The 24003-nt window shown below is 36.9% G+C and overlaps 1 protein-coding gene across 2 annotated transcripts in view; it reads right to left on the minus strand.

Annotated features, from left to right (window-relative positions):
* ZNF185 (zinc finger protein 185 with LIM domain) overlaps positions 1 to 20676 on the minus strand; it is a 108566-nt gene extending 87890 nt beyond the window's left edge. The window contains exon 1 of one of the 2 annotated variants that reach the window (XM_063431909.1): positions 20505 to 20666. The gene's annotated coding sequence lies outside the window, so the exon portion shown is untranslated. Of the gene's footprint in view, positions 1 to 20504 lie in introns of both variants that reach the window. The other variant, XM_063431910.1, reaches the window with a different exon arrangement.
* Between the last annotated feature and the right edge of the window lie 3327 nt (positions 20677 to 24003).

Below are 24003 nucleotides of genomic sequence, written 5' to 3' on the forward strand. Positions count from 1 at the left end.
CATAATCTTCTGTTGAGTTTATTTTGGATAAATAGTAAAACTCAAGATTGTATTAAATTTCCAGATACTTGTACTCAGCGACTATTCATTTTAGAACAGATCTAGACGGAAATGTAATGGAATAATTTAATTTATTACATTGGCTTGTTATAACATGAAAAAAAATGTTGTTAAACTCATATGTTTAATACTTGTAAAATTATAATAAAAAATATATATAGATAAAAAAAAAAAAAAAAGTTAACAGGTTAATTTGACTAGCTATTACCAAAAATCCACCTTTTTTGGGTAATCGCACTAAATGTCAGATCACCAACCTCAGCAGTGTTACGGATTTTATTAATATTTATTAACCATTATATCACTAGTATCCTCTCCAAACACCAATGGAAATATTTGTTAGTACAATCCGTAAACAAACACCTAAAACAATTGTAATAAATGCATCTATATCTAAATCAAGAGCATACATATAGCCATTCAAATAAAAAAATACAACTATCGGCAAAAAAAAAAAATATATAAAAAAAAAAAACTATAGTGAAATACAAATCACAAACCAACCCAATCATAAATATGTTTATTCAGCCACTTGCTTTTCTCTCATTTTCTTTCTATATCCACTAATCCCGTAACCAAATCCCATTAGAACACTTCAAGTCATAACTGTTAAACCAATTGGCTGTCACACAACCCCTTCTGGGGGTCAAAAGGTCTGGAATCTACTTGTCCATGTCGGTTGACATGAATTGACAACGTTTAATGTGACACAACTGAACAGCTTCACATTTGATAATTGCCACTTGGTAAGTGTTATTATAGCTATAGAAATTAAGCTGCCAAACGCTGACTTCAGATTTGGAATCGACAAAGCAAATATATTCTATCAGATTTCTTCAGCAGAAGGCCATAGGTCATATTCCTCAAGGAATGGCATGCTCTTGGGATATTAAATGATATAAAACATTCAAGTGGCAAGGCTTTGTTGGGTATATTTGATGAATCTGTTGTGTAGAATAATAGAATTACATAATTTAGACAAATTTTATCATATATGACGTAAACAAAACAGCTTGCTATTTATACATTTGTGTTTTATAGCACACAACTATACTATTTGCAACACAATATACTCTTTTATGGTGTACTAACTAAAGTACAAAAACAAATTTGTCGAAAAATTGGGGATGATTCAATTTGTCTGACATTTATTACGCTTACCATTGGTTGAACTAAATAATGGAAAAACAAATTGAAACCAAACTTGAAATGAACTGAATTAGCCCCAAATGATACAATAATTTATGATCAATACATGTTTTGCAATACAATCTACTTCTGCCCACTTCCTGTGCCTGTGTACGTCTTGCTTTTTCTCCTTACCTTCTAACCTGTAGAGCCCAATAACACAGTTGGACATGTGATCAGGAACCAGAGCAAATCGTTCTGGGAGTTGTGTTTTCATAAGTACAAAGATAATGGAAATACAAAGACCTCTTAAAAACAGATCTGAGCAGAACTGAGGCTGTTCCCAAAATGTTTTAAAATCAGCTAGTCAGCAACATCAAGGTGCTTGGCCAATCAGGCCAACTGGAGAGGGCAAAGTCCAAAGCGGACAATATAATGTGTGCGGATCTTCATAAAAAGAAGGGATTTTAAAAGTGAGTATCCCTAAGTTAATGCATTATCAACACTATGCATTAAAAAGAAAAACACAGATAAAGAATCAGTTCCCGTGTGTACTGTTACTTTAACCCCTTAAGGACACATGACGTGTGTGACACGTCATGATTCCCTTTTATTCCAGAAGTTTGGTCCTTAAGGGGTTAAACACATCATGGGCACAGTGAAATCTGAGTTAGTTGATTGTTCATAGAGCCAAAGTGAACGCTCCATTCTCAGCAAATGTAATCAATATTTGACCAATGATGTAGTAAAGCTGCGCTATGCACATTGGTATAAAATATTCATCCTTTCCTCGAGTGTTCTATACAGAGATCTTTTGACATCATGAGCAAGTGGTCTCATCTGACTGCAGGTCTTAGCTGAACATTTATGTATCCTGTTGTTGCTCTCAGTATTCCATTTATTTCATAAAACCAAGATGTTTCTCCAATAAATCAGACATGGAAATTTGAAATTTTGCCAATATAGCCAAACTAAGTAGACAATGGAGTTGGAGAATTTGGTAATTTGGGAGAAATGTTTACTGTTTCTTCAGTTTACATAATTCCTTTTTCACTGAATATTCTTGACATTTTGTAGCTTAAATCAACACACGGTATGCGAGATGTCTTTCTTCAAAAGACAAATCACAACTGTTTTATAAACAATTACTTTTCCTTTTTTTTTTTAAATGGGACTTAATTATGCATACAACAAGATTAATGGTGCATGTAATAGAAATAATTGGTCTCTGTGTTGGACTAAGGCCAACTGACACCTCCTAGTAAATGAGTCTCGGCCAGTCCTTTAAATTATTCTCACCATCTTTAACAAGCATAGGTGCAGATTGCAGATACAAAAATAAATGATGTCATACAAAAGAAGACAGGGGTTCCTCAGGAAGAATGGGGGCAGGGGAGCAGATAAAAATTCTTAAGGGCGGTATCTAGCCAGGAGTCCTACAGCTGAAGAACATGAAAATATGTGCCTATTGCCTTTACCTTTCACTGTCTTAAGCAATAAACTAAATTATACACCAAATAACTAACCTGTCCCACTGAGTGAAGTAAAGTCCCTCCAGCATTTTTCAGATGCAGGTGGGATTGTCACAATGTTCCTTAGCTCTTGAACGTTTGGAGATAGCAAAACAAGAAGCTGCATGTCCAAACAGATCAAGAGAACAGATTCTTTGAACTTCTATTTTACTGCTAGGCTAGACATACTTGGAATATCTAAATTTGGATCATTCCATTTCATGCCCTTCATGTTCAGGAGGATCAATGGTTATAAAGACACAAGGCATGCCTTTGTTAGACTATAGATTTCGTTATTTTCAATAGGCAGACAGTTAAAGTTTACATTACCATAGGTTTAATCAATTTATGGGTTAGCAGTGGCACTCTCTATGGCAGGGGAATGCAACCTGTAACACTCCAGATGTTGTGGACAATATCTCCCCTGATGCCTTGCAAGCATCATGGCTGTAAGAGCATTATGGGAGATGTAGTTCATAACATTTGGAGTGCTGAAGGTCGCTTCCTTGTCTTATGTAATTCCCCTCCTGTTGATAAATTGACCGTCATATTTTGTTAATGCCACCAGACATCACCAAGTGACAGCTTTGAGGGAAAAGGCATTGTCTATGAAGGTTCCTGTGGTCTCTTCCACAGGCATCAGCGCTGACGATGACTCCTAACATGAAGCGCGAAGAGCCGAAGAGGATCTCCAAGTTGCACAAAGCAGAAGCCTCAAAGGGACAGCTTCAGTTAAGTAAAACCTACCTTCACCTGCACCACCGCACACCAACTGGCAAAGTCCCCAGAAGGTGACAGAGCACCATTATGTTGAAAGAATGGATAAATAACTGCATAGAATCAGCCCTACAGTGAATGCACCGGCAGCTTTAGAATATAGAACACCAGTGAGGATAGAAAAACAAAATCGGAAGGCCAGATTATTGAGTGCGCAGGTGATTTCAGAGTAGACCAACAATGCTGACTACTTGAGATAATATTTCATAGGAAACCATAAGTTATACACAAAATATGGTAAGACAATCTTCAGAATTAAAAAGAAATGGTCTATTTTTCAGCTATATTGCTACACAAGCTTAGAACCCCATGACTAGACCTTCGATATACTACGGAACATGTAACTATGCATACCAGCAGATTTCTGAAAAAGCAAATAAATCGCACTATTCCAATGAAGGCACAATATAAAGGAACACAACAATGTGTAAGCAATATAGTTCCTTAACTCAACTCTTTAGAACTAATGTCTTTTAAAAGATTTTTTTAAATTTAAGTTACATAAAAGAGACAGATTAAGAGACAGTACAAATGCTTTTATATTTTGGTCACACTCCGAGTAGTAATCACTGTGTGACAGCAGAGGAACCACGGATGGGTGGGCGAGTTATTTTCAAAGTTGTCTGTTTACATAGGTGGGTGGGTCCCCGAATATAACTTGTCTGCTAGTGACGTAACATGACACAAGGACTTAAACACAGAAAGTAAAAACATTCTACATGCAGTCCAAGTCTATAAACACAACGGACAATTTATCCACCATCAACGAATTGAGGAGAATTGACAAATATGTTTAACGATAGCCAAATATAGTCTTGGGGGGAAATGATTAAAATCTAGTGTTTTGGCCTAATTTTGTTTTCTAACTTGGTGATTACACAAAAACCCTCTGGATTTATGAATTTAAAGTTCAGATAGTGAAGTAAATTGCTCTGCAATGCTATCAAGTAGAAAGGACGGTTTATTTACTTATCAGAAAGTGAACCAACAACCTTTCGGCCTAGATTACGACTTTCTGAAGTCTTTCTTAATTGCATACATCGTTTCCTAATTTCTTCTAATGAAAGAAAGAGTGACATTTGTAGAATTTGCTAACCAGTTGTGTGTTAAACATTTATACCATTATTACAAAGTTATATAATGTACGTTGACAATTGTTACTTTGTCTCACATTACTATTTATATTAGCTAGAACAATTATTGCTGTTTTATTTATAAATCATTAAACGTACACCACTGCATTGATCAGCGCTTAAAAGCTGTTTAACTGGATACAAGTGTTTGGAGTCTTTTAAACAAAAGCGCCATCAAAAAAATTTCTTTTAAGTTTAACATTTTATTACAAAGTAATCTTGTGAATGCATTTTATGAAAGCATTCTATTCATAGAGAAGCTGGGAGATTTCAATGTGAACAGGTAAGTAGATGACCTACCCACATACATCTGAACAAACTCACTGCATGCATTTAATAAAAAGAGGACAGAGAGAATTCAGCAATTGTGGAAATGCTGGACAAAAGGTCTGGCTGAATCTTATTGCAGGGACTGTCTTTGGTCAGTGAAGGACTTGCAGTCTACAAACGTCTGACGCTGTTTGCTCACAGTTTTCTGTAATTGCCCAGAGTATCAACCTTCCTTCCATCACACCAGTGGGATATGTTAACAGAACATTCCTATGTCCATAACTACAGGTTATTGTAGTGGTTATGGTGCTACAAGACTATGGGTGACGTCTCTTTAAGCTCACCCCATTTCCCAGAGACATCATAATAAGGCAGTTCCCTTCCTTGCTGTCTAAAATATTGGTGGGGCTTGAGCACTCATTGCAAGATAGGCCACGGGTGTTAACGGATAAGAGGATTTGATGTGCCATTGTTAGTCACCTTCTTGGTGACACTAATTGATTGGTGAATCCTCCTATCCCTAAGCGCTTGCATACACTTGAAAATGGTTTGAAAAATCTGAGCGACTTTAACCAAAAACTCCTAGCACCATAACCACTCCAACAAACTATAGCGGGTATTGTTTTGTGGGGTGTCCCTTTAAAAGCCCACTAATGGTCTGATATAACACTTCATTCGTATGTAACGCCCTCTGTGTTATTTAGCATGTTGCTCTTAATTTCTCCTCTGGCTGCCATACTTCTCATATTCTGTTACCAGGGGTAAAACTGTTATCTTGAATGTGAAGACTGCAAATTACTGTCTACATTTTACAGATTCCAGCCTTAATGGACACAGTGACAATGCGGTCACCATAATGCAGGGATATTGACACAAGATAATGCATTGTCAGCATTCTCTCATCAGAAGTCTGATCATGTCAGTGTGCACATCCAGCTGATCTTATTAAGGCATCTGGAATAAACACTGCTTGTCTAGTGATCATGATATGCCCTCCAAACAAAGGGAAGTTTTACAATTCTATTATTCTTGTATACAATAAGAATCAATGAGTAAGTTGAGTTGAATATATTGAATAGCTGTTGGGCGAATACAGTCTGTAATTTAAGTGACAAAATAGAATAATAATGTCAAATATAAGTAATTGAGAGATGACTGGGAGACTTCAATTTAAATATAAAATAATAAAATGCATACTTAAATTTATCTCTATCCCCATAAGCATAAAAATATACACTAAATTAAAATCATGGAAAAATGCACATTTTTGATGTCAAAATAACCCAAAGTAGAAAAAAAAAATAATTTCAATGCTGTGGTTAGTCTAGATCAGTTATTCTGCTGTAACATTTTTAGTTTTCTTTAAAATGATTCATAATTATTTTATTATATTTGAATAGTAAAATTTAAATGTAATATCAAAGTATACCATCGATTGGGACTGGTCCATACTAGCATCCCAGCATTTGCAGAAACAGAACTCCTAAAATGCTTTGCCAGTATCATAGTTGTTGTAGTTATCCAACTAGATTTAGTTATACATTTAAATAAAATGATAAAATGTCCTTTGAGAAACGTGGCTGAGCCGTGTGTTAAAATGATCTTTACCTTGTGAGTCACTTAAACAAATTGTCTGAAATACAGCCTGAAAGATGAAGCATTGTCTTGTTCTTTATTGGTTCCATTCATATTAAGTTTAAACTTTTGATAACCCAAACAAGAGGAACCAATGTATATTAACTAATTCTATGTATATTTTTCTCCTTGCCCCTGTACTAAGTTTAAGATTGTGTGTGGTTGTGGATAGTGGGGATGGGGGTTCTATAGTACCAGGAAAACAAAGCAACTTTCCTGGCACTATAGGTTCCTACAGGGCCCCCTCCTCGCAACCTCCAGCAGCGCTGAAGGGGTCAGGTTCCGCCCCTGCTCCTGTCGTCAGCCAGCGGGGGAGACCTAATATGCATGCATTCACATTAGGAATTCCAAATAGGAAACCATTAATAAATGGCGCTGGAAGTCATCATGCAAAGTGTGAGGTTGTACAGTGTCATTTAGACGATCAGAAGTCCCTCTAGTGGCTGTCTGGTACACAGCCACTAGAGGTGGAGTTGACCCTGAGAGGTAATTATTGCAGTTTCCCAGAAACTGCAATAATTACCACTGTAGGGTTAAGGGACATGGGACACTGCACCCAGACCACTTCAATGAGCTGTAGTGGTCTGGGTTGTTAGTGGTTGTTAATTTCAACAAGTGCTTCTCTATGCTGAAACACGTAACGACAAGAAACAATCTTCCAGCCATTATTTCAATATAGACTAGTTGTAGCATGTGAGAAAAACAACATGCATCTTAAGAAAATACATATGTCATCCTGGGAGCTTTGCAAAAATTAGCAGGTACAAATTGAGCTAAAGTTTTTTTTTTTTTTTTTTTTTAAATGTCTAGCAGTACTATGAAGTACTAGCCCAAGCAACTTCCAGCTTAGATATAAAAAAATAAAACATTTTTTTTTTTTTTTATCCATTGTAACAGTTTCCATTTTGGGCTGCTCTAAAACTAACCAAAGCCTGTTTTAATGAGGGTGTGTCTGGCTACTTGTTGATTCCTCCGGGGGTGTGTCTGTATCAACATAGTTTGTTGTCAGACCATCGCCAACCCAAAGCTCAGCTAAACCTGCCTGACAACATTCTAACTGGCTGACAAGGTGTATTGCGCACACATATAGAGAGTGATACTCGCCCTTGTACATCAAGGTTGTAGACGAGAACGGCGTGATGATATTCTCCGCTTTGTCAATATAGGAAACCAGTTATGGTTAAATTTGGAACATGACAAAACTGTAGGGTCAATAAACGTAATATAGAAAATATCTCATGCAGGCACACTCATCATGTGAATAGTTTGTTTAACCCCTTAAGGACCAAACTTCTGGAATAAAATGGAATCATGACGTGTCACACACGTCATGTGTCCTTAAGGGGTTAAAAAAATAAAATAAAAAAATATGCAAAACATTTCAACAAAATGACATTGAAATTGATTAACTTAAAATCATATTTAGACAGTGACGACCTAACACCTCTTCTACCCCATTTATGAATGAAATGAAACTGCCAATGCTTCTTTAACTCTGTTTCTGTGGATATTGCATGGTTTAAGGATATTGCATGTTAAATGTTAAGTCACAGACTGCATTCCTTTTTAATTTTTTTTTTAAATATATCATCACCATAAATATATTGCTTAACCCCTTAAGGACCAAACTTCTGGAATACAAGGGAATCATGACATGTCACACATGTCATGTGTCCTTAAGGGGTTAAACACCTCGGTGCCAATTAATGTGGAACTTTCACTTGCCAAGGTTTCAATATTATGTTTAATTATCCCTATATTAAAAAAAATAAAAAAATAATAATAATTACATATACATATATATATATATATATATATATATATATATATATATATATATATATATATATATATTGGAAGAAAATACAATTAAATTAAGAAATCCACACCTTTATTTTGCTTATTCTTGTAGCTCCCAGTGAATCATTATGAGCTCTGTCCTTCCCACTTGGCAGTCAGCAAAGAGTTTACATACAGAATTTCTCCTACACATTTGCAACATGTGCTCCTCGTTGTGTGTGAACTGGAGGTTGCAAAATATTTAATACACATTTAGAGGAAAATAGAACGTCATATGAAAAAAATTGATGTAAATTATAGGTGATTTCTAACTTTTTTTTTTTTCAATGGTTTAATTTCCAAGGATGTGATGATTCTCCTTTAAAAGATTTAATTTGGGCACTTTTGTCCACGGTCATTATGGGATAATTTTTCCCCAGCCCAACTACTAAGAATCAGACTCATCATTCCAAAGAGAAGACTACACGAGAAAGGCTGAACTTGATAGACCCATGTCTCTTTTCAGCCATGTAAAATGTTACTTGCAAAACTCAGGGTAAAATTTCTTAATTGTGGTGAAAGCAAAACCCTATTTGCAAAATTTATACTGAAATGGCCAATGTCTAAGTAGAGCGAGTCCAACATTATTTATTTGATTTTATTATTTTTTTTACCAACTCTGCTAAATTTGTTTTTAAATTATGTAACACTACATGCGTTCTTCCTCCTCGCCCGAAGAACTAAAGATGGCTTTTGTTTCATGAAATAAAAATGTGAAAAATGTAAGCCTATGATTCAGATATGAGACCGTTATAACTAGGGTGTGACATATTGAAATGCCTGCATGCGTTGTTTGTGTGAAGAATAGACAAAAGATGACACACATGAGTTATCACCACTCATCTTGGAAATGTTCTTTACAGGAATTCACTAAGCACCACAACCAGTAAGGCTGATTGTAATGATTAAAGAGCAAACAGCCTTTGGCTTGCTTCCCCCTACTTCATTAGCATGGGATGGACTAGGCCAATGCTCTCAGCTGTCCAACGTTGGATGGTTTGGCACACAGTCTTAAAGGAACACTAGAGGCACCCACAACACTTCACCTCATTGAAGTGGTCTGGGTGCACCATTCCACTCCCCTTAACCCTGCCCTTTCTGCACAACATTGTAGTTTTAGAGAGACTATCAAGCAAAACCCCATAGAAAAGCATGACCCCTGGTGTTTTATGGGCACTAGGACCAGTAACGGAATGCTTTAGTAGTGCTCTCTGTGTGGTCCTGTAGGCTGGGGGCCGACCCCAATGTTTGGCGGTATGAACACTGGCGGATCCAGGGAGGGGGCAACAGGGCAATTGCCCCCCCTTGAGAAACAAGAGTGCCTTGCTCTTCCCTGCCAGCCCTGCTGGGTGCCTTCGAAGACCAGAGGGGAGATCAGTGATTTTTGCCGGCATTCAGCAGGGGAGGGAGAAAGGACCCAGGAGATCAGCCTGCAGCTCTGCCGGGTCCTCCTTTCACGAGCACAGAATGTTGCCGCGGTTACCACGGCAACATTCCGGTTCTCACGTGAGTGAACTCTAGCCTGAGCTGCAGGCTAGAATTCACTCTCACCATTAGGACCACCAGGGATTGCAGGAGACCTTTGGTACTGTAGGAGGTCAATTGTGCTTTTTTGAAAACTAGTTATTTCAGTGTGCTCTATGTAAATGATCTATGTACAGAGACACCAGCAAATAAAGGATGATAATTAAAACATGAGGCGTCGTATTTGTCATTGCAAAACTCCAAAAATTGAAATTCCATGTTTTTCAACATGATTTGAAAAGGCTGTATAAGTATTTACTTTAACATTCTTTAGAATCTTGGTTGCATGTCACCTTGAACATAAACTACAATGTTGGGCAGAAAAATATACTGAGGAACTGGAAAATGTTCAGAAAACACCTGTAATTAAACAGATAAAATATTTCAGGTATGAAGAGAAGTATTACAATTTGGCAGTTGAGAACTATGAAAAAAAACACTTAAACTGGTTATGAGTCTTGTTTATGCCAATAGTGCTATTGTGGAGGTGTTTCGAAGGAAACAAGTGGGTGAACATAAACTCATTGATACGATGCCCATTGACACTCACATACCTTCACCATCTGGTTAGAAATATAACTACATATTATCCACCTATTCCACTCCCAGTGCATTATTTTATTATACTTATTACTGTAGAATAATCATAAAAAATTGCCAATTTTTTGTGCGTTGTTGTGGTTGTTTTGGGGGTAAATATAGCGTGAACCTAAATGTTACATCATGTCTTAAAATAATTATTTTCTATTTCACATTGAAGTGAATGAATGGGATGGTATCACCAATATATCAATCTCTCCTTGTCACAATGTAGAGATGACTCAAACAAGAAGTACTTGAACCAACATCTACCTTGTATTATTATTTATTAGAGTCCTTAAGGTAGTTGGGCTTAATGCAAAACAAGACAGGACAAAAGTCAAAATACCAAAAGTCACTATGAGTAAGGAAAGCGCTATAGGGTACAACAGAAACCACAACAGTTCAAAGTCAATTTGTCACAACAAACTTATATAGATAAAATGAGACTTACTCCATATGCTTCATTGTTGCATGCCCAAAACAGAACAAAATGATGCACGTATGCTGCGTCCTAAATTGACATGGGGACACCACGTCCAGTATCACAACTGATGCCCGAACAGCATGGGACTGGGTGAAAGTTTCAAATTGACATGGGAGACGGGACAGGACAACAATTTGAAGCGTTAGTGGGCACAAAAGGCACGAGCAAGCAGATACTTTGACATTCCTATTGATTCCATGCCAGATTGCAGACTCTTTTTCTAGTGTAACACATAACTAATAGAAGGTACCATTGGAGCACTGTGAATGGTTAGATGAATTAAGTTGAATCTAACGAATTCTCGTGAGTATGCATAAACAGAACGTCACTGCCCTTGACACCTACAAGCTCTGGAAGTGTGGTTTAGACTAACCTTCACTGCACTCTTAATCCAATAAATCCCTTAGAGGGGAAGGAATAAGTAGCACTCACTGCCTGAAGTGACAAGTTAAATAAAAAAATAAAAAAACTTGTCTTAATGTTTGTTACTTTTCACCACATTGAGACCTGTCAATCTCAGAATAATTTTCGAAACCACTAGAATTAAAGGAACACTATAGTCACCCAGACCACCTTATATTGGTGACAGGCCAAATGCTGTTCATGTGCAATAGAAGAAAAAGTGATTTATATATGGTAAAAGTGGGGGCACTATATACTGTATAGCATTTCATCCATATATCGTTCCAACCAGCTTAACAGCAAATGTATGTATCCCATTTTATTTTTCATATAACATTTATGAGAAATGCTGTCTTGCATGAGCAATGGTACAGTAGTGACCGAATCTAAAAATGTTATGCATGTATAATATTTACTGAATTATACAATGTAAAGGTCAGCTATAAATTATACAATAATAATTGTAAATGCTAATAGGTTTAGTAGTGGGAAATAAGTGACAATCAAGAAACACAATCAAGAAACATAATGTACAAAATAATGCAGTAATGCCTTCATGGCGTAATCTGTCACACTTATTCCTGCTATGTAAATCATTGCAGTTTTAGAGAAACTGCAATGATTACCTTGTCGGAATACGACTGTATCGAGTGGCTGTCAATTAGACAGCCACCAGTGGCACTTCCTGGTTGCTAATGGACTCTTGGTCCCCTAAATGACGCTGGACGTCCTCATGCTCTGAATAGGGACAACCAGCATCAGTTTTGCAACGCTTGCAAACTTCCCAGTTGGATGACGACAGAGGAAGCGGAACGCCAAACCAGAGCCAAGGGACATTGGTGAGACGTCACAGGTGAGACGTTACAAGAGAATTTTATGCTTGTATATTACCTTTAAATCCGCATTAAAGATTTTTATATTGGATTTCACTACTTGCTGTGTTTTATGTATTCCATTTTATTTTTACTGTCTCGTAGGTAACCTATTACCCTTCAAACAATCAATAAACATCTACCAGCATGGAAGATGTTTGCTCATCGAAAAAAGAAAGGTCTTCAGGTTCTACCCTGGTTTTATTATATGACATTTACACAGAGTTTCTGACAGCTTTTGGGTTTGTTCCAAGCATTCCTATTGAAATACGCATTACATGTATCATCCTGCTCCACACCATAGGTGTTACCAGAATCTGCAGCCCGATACAAAACAGTGTGTGCACCTTGGCTTCAATACGAATTTGTTTGCGCTATATAAATAATAACATAATAATAATAATAATAAATAATAATAATAGTATTGAGGCAAAGGTTCCCATATATATATATATATATATGTAAAAAAAAAAAAAAAAAAAGGCTAGTAGCTTTACTAGGATCCAGAGGAATGCATGAAAATTTGCAGACTGGTTTAAAGGACCACTATAGTGCCAGGAAACCATACTCGTTTTCCTGGCACTATAGTGCCCTGAGGGTGCCCCCACCCTCAGGGTCCCCCTCCCGCCGGGCTGGATGGAGAGGAAGGTGTTAAACTTACCTCTTTCTCCAGTGCCGGGCGGGGAGCTCTCCTCCTCCTCTCCTCCTCTTCGGCTGAATGCGCATGCGTGGCAAGAGCCGCGCGCGCATTCAGCCAGTCTCATAGGAAAGCATTTACAATGCTTTCCTATGGACGCTGGCGTCTTCTCACTGTGAAAATCAATGAGACAGCCACTAGAGGTTGGATTAACCCAAATGTAAACATAGCAGTTTCCCTGAAAAAAGGGTTAACCCTAGATGGACCTGGCACCCAGACCACTTCATTAAGCTGAAGTGGTCTGGGTGCCTATAGTGGTCCTTTAAGAGCAATAGCACATTATTATCTATAGTTTAAAGGTACCCTCCAAGCACCATAAACAGTACAGTGTGTAGTGGTTATGGTGTTTGGCGTTTTCCTTTAAGGTATAGATAATAAAAAAAAGGTATTGATTCATGATTTTTTTTTCTTTTTTTACTTTATTAATTTTTAAGAGATTGACGAGTTTAGATCAGATGTGTGTTTCCTATAAATGAGCCTCACATGTGCAATGCAGTTGCACCAGTGAGAAGAAGTCACTGGTACTCATTTCACCTGAAAAAAAAAGGAAAAGTTAACTTGCTGAAATGAGCAGCAGCGGCTTCTTTTCACTGGTGCAAATAATTCTCATTGTTTTGTTCACTGCTGCTCGCCGTTCCATTTCATTGAGAAAAATGAATACAATTCGTGCTAAGAGTTTGTGAGCACGGTGTACACGTGACATCATATTACCTTACACACTTAATAATTCTGCCATTGGAGACTCCCCATTGGCTGGGATATCCCGGTCAGTTCCTGGTTTAAGCAGATTTTGTTGAGGAGAAATGAGACTCCTGGGATTTGCATGTATTTACAGTCTATCGTTTCAATTAGGAACTAAAAATGGTTGTTATATAAAGCCTGCAGTGCCAATTTATTGTAATTTCAAGTGACATTTCCGAAATGCAGTGGTTTTAAACCTGTGTCCTACCATCTTGGGACCAGTGTTAATTTTGTCGACTAAATTTTTGAGATTTAGTCGACTAAAACTAGACTAAGACTAAAACAATTCAGATGACCAAAAGACGAATAAAAACAGCTGTTTAGTCAAAAGACTATGCCTAAAACTAAATTGAAATGTGCCGCCAAAATTAACACGGCTTGGGACGCCCTATTGCTGTCCTGATTTTTTTTTTTTCTGTTAGATAATTACATGCCCTTTTGTTAAACGCATGTATGGCAAGTTTTATTGAGTTGGAATAATGTGTCACACCAATTTAGAAAGTCATAACTCTTATAATAGACGAAAGGAGAGCAATGTATGGAAAGGGACAGAAACTTGGTAGTTATGGCTCTCCAGTCCACTTGGGCCCTTTCCGTAAACCTTACTAAATATACTGTATTATCCTGTACATAAAAATACTAATTACCTAATGAATTATGGAGCATGGCAATTTAGTTAAATAAAGCAATTAACAAAAGATAAGGACTTAATAACTTTTTTTAAGGAGCATGTGAATTCAAGAATAAAGATTTACTGCGCATTGTGATGGGACGTCATCCAATTTTCATGTCTAGGCAAAGCAAGTGGAAAAAAAATTATCATGTAATTTGCAGGGAAGCCTTACCTTATATTTTATTTCTAAACTGCCTTTCTTGGTAAGACAAGTCAGATATGTTAATGGAACTTTTAATATGGGATTTCATCAGTGGGTGTTTAGAAATTAGAACAAAGTTAAGGGAGGAAACCAGCATATCAATGCCAAAATAATTTAAATCTGGATGAAATATGTTTCTCTTAATACTACAAAGATATATTAATACAAGGAACACTTTAGAAATAAATACATTTATTAATAATGTTGGAGTGTTCTATGACTGCATGATGCTTTCAGAGAATGCTCAAAGCACCACAAACCTGTCTGATTAAAGGACAGAGGAGACACTCTGTTACCCCTAAAGTAATTCAACATGCTGAAGTTCTTTATAGGGTTGGAGTGTATTTAAATATACAAAGAACAGGTGGTATGACAGCTCACACTTACCACCCCGCGAGAGAGCTGGTCGTAAGTGCGAGCCGTTGTAAAGCAGGTAGGTCGTACCTACTTTGCGACGGCTCGCACTTACGACCAGTTCTCTCGCGGGGTGGTAAGTGCGAGCTGTCATGGGAATTAGAGGGATTCCCTGCTCTGCTGCGTTCTTCTGTGTTCAGGGATATTTCCCTGAACATAGATGAACGCAACAGAGCAGGGATCCCTCTAATCTATGTTTGGTGAAATTTCCCGAAGCATAGACTAGAGGGATTTCCTGCTCTTGTGCGTTTGTCTATGTTCGGGGAAATGTCCCTGAACACAGACATGCGCACCAGAGCAGGGAATCCCTTAATTCTATGTTCGGGGAAAAATTTCCCCGAACACAGATTAGAGGGATTCCCTGCTCTGTTGCGTTCATCTATGTTCGGGGAAATATCCCTGAACACAGAAGAACGCAGCAGAGCAGGGAATCCCTTTACTCCTCACTTACCGACCAATTTGTTCTACGACCCGGTCGTAGGAACGGAACCCAGTTGGTGAGTGAGGAGTGTCTGTATAGAAAAAAAAGGACCTTATTCTAGATGAATATCACAGCAGAACAATATGTACGGTGCTGTTACATATCAGCCTGGGAAAGGGGAGTTTAGAAAAGCTCTTGACTCATATCAAGGCATAGTTTCAAGCTGTTATTTGAAATACAGATTTCTACTTTTATCCAAGCAACTGTATTTACTGTATGTGATCATAATGCTCAGGTGTAATCATAGAATGGGCTTTGAGAACTCTGCATTCCTTACAAATAAAAATCAGCAGGATATGTGACACATGCGTATTAATGTTCGCTTTGCCTCCACTATTAATATTAAATTGCTAAAAGATACAATGTAATGACGAATACTTTCATAACCCACCCAGGATTACTGCAATAGATAATCCTGCATTTAGATAATCCAACTTAATTATGAATCTATAAATAGCAATCTATTCATGCCTTTTTACAATGTAAAATGTTCATCACTTAGGATTTTATTAATCAAGTAGTAAAAAGGATTATTGATCTAGTTAATTGTGCTCGAGTGTAGCATTAAAGTATAGGTCAAGATAAGTCACCCACAGATTTGATGCTCTGTATAAAGATATCCACAAATGACTTTGAGATTAAGGCAGGCCTTCCAACTGTCCCGAATCTGGCAGGACAGTACTAAATTTGGTGTCCTGTCCTGCAGACCTGGTTCCCTTTGGCAGGGAGGGTGGGGGGGAGGCCATTGCACCATAATCATCATTATGAATTGCTGTTGATGCAGGGAGGCATTTACTTGAAATACAAAGCTCTTTATCTTGGTAAAATCTGGTTTTCCCACACATGCAATATCAATCAATTAGCAACCATTTATTGTGTCACATTTGTCATGTAAAAAACAAAACTGGCTCAACTCGTTCAAATTAGCGGTGACATTACCCTGTGTTTCACAACCTCATGCTGCTTTTAAGAAAACAATTTAAAACTGCATAGCAACCATACCACTATCAACACTGCTCAGGCATACCTTTGTAAAACGGATACCAGTAAATTAATTATATATATATATATATATATATATATAAAGAAAAAGTAAACAACAAATTAGAGGAAATACATCATACCCCCATGGCAACCAAGTCTGGCACAACACACATAATGGTTATAGTCACTCAACAAAATAGCTTAACTGAAAAAATCCACAAGTCAATATATTTTGCAGCTGCATTATTTTTACCTAAACGTTGCATTCTCAACAATTCTCATATTAGTGAATAAGCTCCATTAGGTTCCCCCATAGTATACATACATAAAATACTGCATTCATCAGTCATCCATGAGTCACCTATATGACGTAAGACACAAATTAGTTTGCTAAATTACTTACAACGTGGGCCTATTGTTGAAACAAAACAGCACTAACCAAACCAACTGCTGAGGTCGGCCTTGACCCCAAGCATTGACCGTGTTTACAAGTACTTCACTTCTTAGATGTGAAAAGCTATTTGTTGGTACTATATAGAATGCTAAACAAACAGGTTTGTATAAACAGGAGATACATACTTCAGATTTGTTAGAATTTACTTGCTTTGCAACAGTGTAGTGATCCCTATAATCCAAGAGAACACAGTCACACATTAAGGAATCTGCTGATGTGACTTTTGGACTTTAATCTGGCAACATCTAGAAGTTAAGGGGCAGAATAAAATCAAGATAATAAAAAAATAAAAAAAAAGACAAAAATGATAAAAAATCAAGAGGAGTGGATAACAATGGTAAATCAAGCTGCAATTCCTTTATCAATTTTCTGTAATTCACTATTAAGTAAAATTCCCTATGGGGGCTTGTTTGCTAAATTTAGGACTGTAGCAAATTGAAATACGGGCAGCAAAATGTATTAAGAGGATGTACGCTCACTACAAGTCCAAGTGATACGCAATATCTGATGATGCACTCAAGCAAGAGCATTGACAAGGGCATAGCTATCAATTGGATGCGTCTGCCATAGCCAACCAGATTAATCCAGAGATATTAAGAAGAATCTATGCATGCTCTTGATAAAGTGTGAATACATAAAATAATCTCAAACTCTGGCCTCTCACATGTTGATGGCCACAAATACCAAAATTCTTTCAATTCAATAGAAGGACAGAGAATCATGGGAGACGAAGTTCAGCAACATCTGAAGTCGTGTGGGCAGCTTTTTTTTTATAGCTGTATACAATTTCATTGTGGTTTAAGCTTTTAAATAATCTTATAGGGCTGAATAAAAATGATTTATATCATTATTAAGTGGACTGGAGGCTCTGCATGCAGTGGACGTTTATTTACTTGAAGTACATGATACATATGCTCTCGCAGTGCAGTTAAGTTATATCTGCTGATCCCAAAAATAAAGAAATAGCCCAATACAGCAGAACACGGGTCCCAGAACAGGTCTGTCTCACCAGACATAAGACATTTGGGTGTGTCATCAGAGATGGGCAGGGAGGAGTAACGTTTGGAGAGAGAGAAAAAAAAAAAACATGTCTTCTGTTTTTAACTACTTACTCATAAACGACAAACCAAGCTTCCATACCTGCAGGGATTCTCCACATTTTGCATGCAAGATGAAAAAGAGCATGGAATGCAAGTCATACTGCTGCACTGCACCCATACTCCCAACATATCACTTTTTTCCACTCTCTCGCTTTTATAAGTAAGTAGCTGTTTCTGAGCAATATACTCCGGATATTTAAGATAAGGCAAACTGAAACAAGCAATACTTGGGAGGTCTATCTATGCATTAAAAAATATTTTCTTAATTATATATATATGACCAAGAGGGCTGCACTCACCTGAACATGCTTACATTATAGGGCGCTGCTGGGGCCAAAATATACAAAATACAGAATCCAGCGCACTCGCTTATTCACTAAACAATGATTTCAAATCTTAGCGATTGTAATAGTTTTATTTAAAAACACCTCATCTAGGCAAAATAATAACGGGGGTTTAGTTACATTATATGATCATGTATTGCATAAGCCTGCCACAACGTCAATGCCCCCTTATTCTATATATACACACACACACACAGCAGCGACAGGGGGCCGACGGTGCATTAATTATATACAGTATAGCACAGTATAACAAGAAATGTTACAGTACCGTACTTAAAACAATAGTATAATATAGAACAGTACAGAATAGTCTAGGATTACAAAATACAGTGTAGTACAGGGAAAATCAGCAGAGGTTTGCCTAAACGGACATGTGGATTAGAGGCTTGTCTAGGGTAGAGTCCATATAAGATACATTAATTAAAAGAGAGTGGTGGGAGGGGCCAGTGTCCCACTCCATGTTGTAGTGTCTACCAGCACAGGTAAATATAAATAGGTTGGCAAACCCCTCCCACAAAGCCAATCTAATAAATAAATAAGAAAAAAATATATTTATATATAATCCTATTTTAAGCAGATTTTTCTCTGTATGTTTGGTAGGATATCCCAGTTACAATTACACATTTTTCAGGATATTTCAGATACTTTAGTTTTTTTGTTTACCAAACAAAACTGTTAATGCAATAATTGAGGGAACAGTGGATAACTTTTTTTAATTTTTTTTTTTTTTTTTATAAAAAATGCGGACTCTGTATCTAGTCATTAAATAAAGGGCTGATGTAAGTGAACAATGGATTTGCAAAAAAAAATAAAAAATAAAAAAAAAAAATGGTCTCAATGCTTAGCCAATATATAGATGTAAAAAAATCTCAATCAACCTCGGAGTACAGTAAAATCCCAGGAATGTATTCACGAATTGCAGAATTTAGGCCAAAATACAGATTTAGTCTATATACAGAGATGTAAATTATTTTCCAAATCAGCACTTTGCTCAACTACATATTGCATTTAGGTTTTCAATTCAATGTGGTGTTTACAGAATAAGCCCCTCGGAGTTAATAATATACTGCTACTAATTCTAGTGAAAACAGCAATTACGGGACACTTACAACAGTATAAAACATTAAGGTAGGGCTTGAATGCTACCCTGGAATCTACCCCTAATCATTAGATCTTTAAACAACCACCGATTATTAAGTAAACATGATAAAACAAAACAAATGCAATATACACACAGTACGCAAACCCATTGGATCATGTGCAAAGTATAATGCATTGCACAACCTGTCAGCATTCTTAGTAAATCCCAATTTCTCATCATGAAACAAAAAAGTACAACAGGCTATCATTATTATTGGCATTTATATAGCGTCAGCTTATTCTTCAGTGCCTTTACAATATAATTAAGATTCAAATACAATATAGGGAGCTTATTATAAAATGACACATGAAGACCAACTTACATCAATAAACAATAGAACTTGACTCATTATGGCATTAGCTACAAAGTGATTCTTTCAAAGCTATTGTTAAACAGAGTTATATATTACACTAGGATTTAATAGTGGATATAAAAAAAATGTGTTCTTTCACTCTATGTGGTCAATTTAGTGGCTAAAATAAGGATCAGCATTTTAGTCCACAGCTTAGTTAGCCCTAAATTTATTATGCTGAGCCTTGTTCGCGTATGTATTACTAACCTTGTATTGTCTCATTTATTTGGGTAACTGAAATGTTTAATGGAATTAATGCACATTAAATATGAAATGGTAATATTTATTTATACAGTATCAACAGTGTTAGATACTTTATTCACAAACCAACAAAACAGAGTGCTTTGAAAATTATTATTGCAAAATTCGGAGTAATATCAATTATTTTAGTAGAATTATTTTAGAACATTCTTCAACTCACCAGGTCACAACGTGGCTATTTTAGCCTAGATTTGGCAAATTTTGGTTTCAATGTACTACAACATGCAGTTTGGTAAATAACCCCCCTTGAGTAAACAGAACAAAACATAATTTAACAGACAGAAACAAACTGACACTGTAGGTTTTAATTACCCAAGTACTGAAGCCAACCTACAATAATATTTGGTTTCAGGTAACGATCAGACTCCAAACCACCACTGCAGCAAGTTAGAACAAGCGATAACATTTGGAAAATTATATAGCGCATTTATAAAAATTAATACCTTAAATGCAGTTTCTGGGACAAGAATTGTGCAGGGAAAATTCACTATAGGAGTGTTGGTCCTATGCAGAGATCCTACAGACAGATGTGTGCGAATCCTCACTCTCCTTATCTGTCAGGTAAGACTGACGTTTACCTGTTGCAACAAAGGGGAGGATGTGTTAACACTCACAAACCAAACCCAGGTTTGAAGACAGGGAGGAGGTACAGTGCTGTGCCCTTCAGGGGACCAAACCGGTTTCTCTGATAAATTCCTCTGTCCCTTGCTTCCTCTCCTACTACAGCAAGTGGGCATTGCTGCCACATTCTTCAAATTCTCAATACAGGCGTCATTTTAGTTGGTATCCTGGAAACAAACACCTTCTTTAGAATTTTTTTTTTTTTTTACTTTTTATTTGTTCTACGGTCAGGTTGAGCATTTCTGCATTGCTGGTTGTTTCCATTGTCATTTAAATTTATTTTTTTTCTTACTCTATTCAGACCTGTTTTACAACTTTTAACTCAATGACACCCATAAACGTGGGGGTTGCCAGTACTTGCAGTTAATATTCAGACAGCTAATCCTGGATGTGTGTCTTTCTTGTTCTGTCATTGTACACACACAGTAAGGTCATATTGAATGGACATCTCTCTGCTATACTTTCAGATTCTTACTAATCACAAAGAGCATGTGCCTTGATTCACATAGCTTACCCAGCATGTTGCACTATATCTGTTTAATCTGGCTTCCAAAGTGGTCTAGCTTGTTTCTGTTTGGGTAACTGTCCTAACTGGGAAGGGTGTGGACATTCTGTCTTACTTTTGGCATTTTCTTGTAGTAGATGATCATTGGATTATACAGGGAAATCCAGTTTTTTTTTTGTGTAGGTGCTGTCACACCTCAGATTCAGTCCTTGAAATATTACAGTCTGAAAGCTCCCTAGTGATTTCCAAAGCTAGGAAGCAAGGCAGGCCCAGGTTGGACACATGTAGGTACAGAACGAGACAGGGAACTGGAGTAATGGGTGAACTGGACTTTCACAGTGGTGTTAGGCAGAAGAATAGCATCCTCACACAGCACATACACATTTGAACTTCAACAGAAAAAGCATATAAATATTCACCTGAATATGGCTGGACCTAACACGACTTGGCAAGGAACATTTGATGCTAATAGTACTGATGCAAAAATCACAGAAACCTTAGCAACAGTAAGATAAAACTATAAGGGTAAACCCAAAGGGTTCACTAGCATTTAAGTAGCTTCATCCTTTCATTTTACAGGTTTCTACTCTAGTATGATCACTTAAAGGCACTACATCGAATCCAAGGTATGTAGGCTGTAGCTCATTAAATACATATTTAAATTCACAAGATCATCTCACCTTTTTTTATACTTCTACGGGGCCCTATTTGACCAAGCATTGCATTGCAGGCTATATACTTCATAAAGAAAATAAGGAAATAATTGTTTGACACCAAGTCAAGTGAAGTCAACTACTAGTAGACTGTGCTGAGGTGAGTGGGACTGCAATGGGAGATGGAATGGAAAATCACATCTGGGCACAAATCTTTTCACTACACTTTTAGAGGCTGAAAATACCAAACAACACACATTTTATAGATATATATATATTTATTTCAATTATTTGAATGCATCTTAACCTTTCTCTTCCATTGAGTTGATATGTGTCTTGTAAGGTTGTCAGCTTGAGGTGGATATTGTTTTAATCAGATGAAGTTCTCAAATATGAAAAACTCTGTCTAGGTGACAAAAATGCTGTTAGCAGTGCGCACAGTGTCTAGTGACTGTAATACATCAAGAACCTACTGTACTAATAACAGTCAGTAATCCACGAGCCTGGAGCTTTCTTTTCTGAATGCAACACAGTCACAAGTCATTCTGATGCACACATTCCAAAAATATTGTGGGGAATTTTTTTCTGATTTACTACAAAATAATAAAAAAAAATTCTCCTTCATTTGTTTTTTTTTTTTCTCCTTTTTTCATAAAGCACCAAATAGTCAATAACAATCGGACTTGCATTGAGCTAGTTGTGGAGGCCTTTCCGCAGGTGACCTGGATGTCTCCACCAAGGCTCCCTTTCCAGTGATTAGCTCTGGAGTGATTATATTCCAACACTGATCATTAGCTGAGGCTTAATGTCACGGTGAACAACTCTGTTTTATTGTCCTCAGGAAAGCAATATTTTGCAACACCTAGCCACCTTGGTGTCTGTGCCTGAAAATATAACTTTATCTCACCTAGAGCCTGATGTTCAGTCCAAAGAGTGCTTGAATCAGAGGAGTCAACTCTGAATAGTCTGGATGTAGAGTTTTAACCAGGCTGCGAGCATCATCCAATCTGGCGCATAGTTCCATAGCTCTGGGTGAAAAGTCACGGTCACTTTCAATGACTGCAATGGACTTTCGTTGGTGCATGGAGTTCCCTTAAAGTCTTTGGTATTGCTTGATGCCCCACCACCTCCTCTGTCATCCCTCCATATAGCACCCTGTGTGGTGGCCATGGGACCGAGAATTAATTTGAAGAGTTAACTTAAATGGGTACATGTTATTTAGGAAGGATAGGAAAAACAAGAAGGGTGGTGGGGTATGTTTGTATGTCAACCATGATTTAAAGCCAAATCTTAAGCAAATGGAATGCGATGAGGAAAATGTGGAGGCTTTATGGGTAAATATCTGCTTGGGGGAAAAGAAGGGAAACCAACTATTGGTTGGGATATGTTATAAACCACCTAATGTTAATATTGACGAGGAACAACAGCTGTTTGAGCAAATTGAGAAAGCTGCAAATCTGGGTAACACTTTAATTATTGGAGATTTTAAATACCCGGACATAAATTGGGACAGAGGGACTAATAGCTCAGCAAAGGGAATAAGGTTTTTAAACTTGTTAAATGACACCTTCATGTCACAACTAGTACAAGCACCAACTAGAATGGACGATTGTCGGGACCTGGTATTAACAAACAACGTTGATCTTTTGACCAACATTCAAGTAGGTGAGCACTTGGGAAATAGTGATCACAATATAGTGTCCTTTGAAATAAACTCAAAAAAACAAAAGCACATGGGGTATACTAAAACATATAATTTTAAAAAGGCCAATTTCAATAAGTTAAGGGAAGCTTTACAATATATTGACTGGCATAAACTCTTTAGTGAAAAGAACACTGAGGATAAATGGATCATCTTCCAACAAATATTAGAAAGGTACATTTCTCAGTATGTACCATTGGGAAATAAATATAAAAGAAACAAATTAAAACCAATGTGGCTTAGTAGAAAAGTAAAACAAGAGATTAAAAATAAGAAAAGGGCATTTAAAGCATTTAAATCGGACAAATCAGATGCATCTTATAAAAGATATAAGGAAGCAAATAATGCAAAAAGGCAATTAGACTTGCTAAACTTCAAAATGAAAAAATGATAGCTACAGAGAGCAAAACCAACCCCAAAGCATTTTTTAAGTACATAAATTCTAAAAAACCCAAAAATGA

This window comes from Pelobates fuscus, chromosome 9 (assembly GCF_036172605.1).
Source record: "Pelobates fuscus isolate aPelFus1 chromosome 9, aPelFus1.pri, whole genome shotgun sequence".
Lineage (NCBI taxonomy): Eukaryota > Metazoa > Chordata > Amphibia > Anura > Pelobatidae > Pelobates > Pelobates fuscus.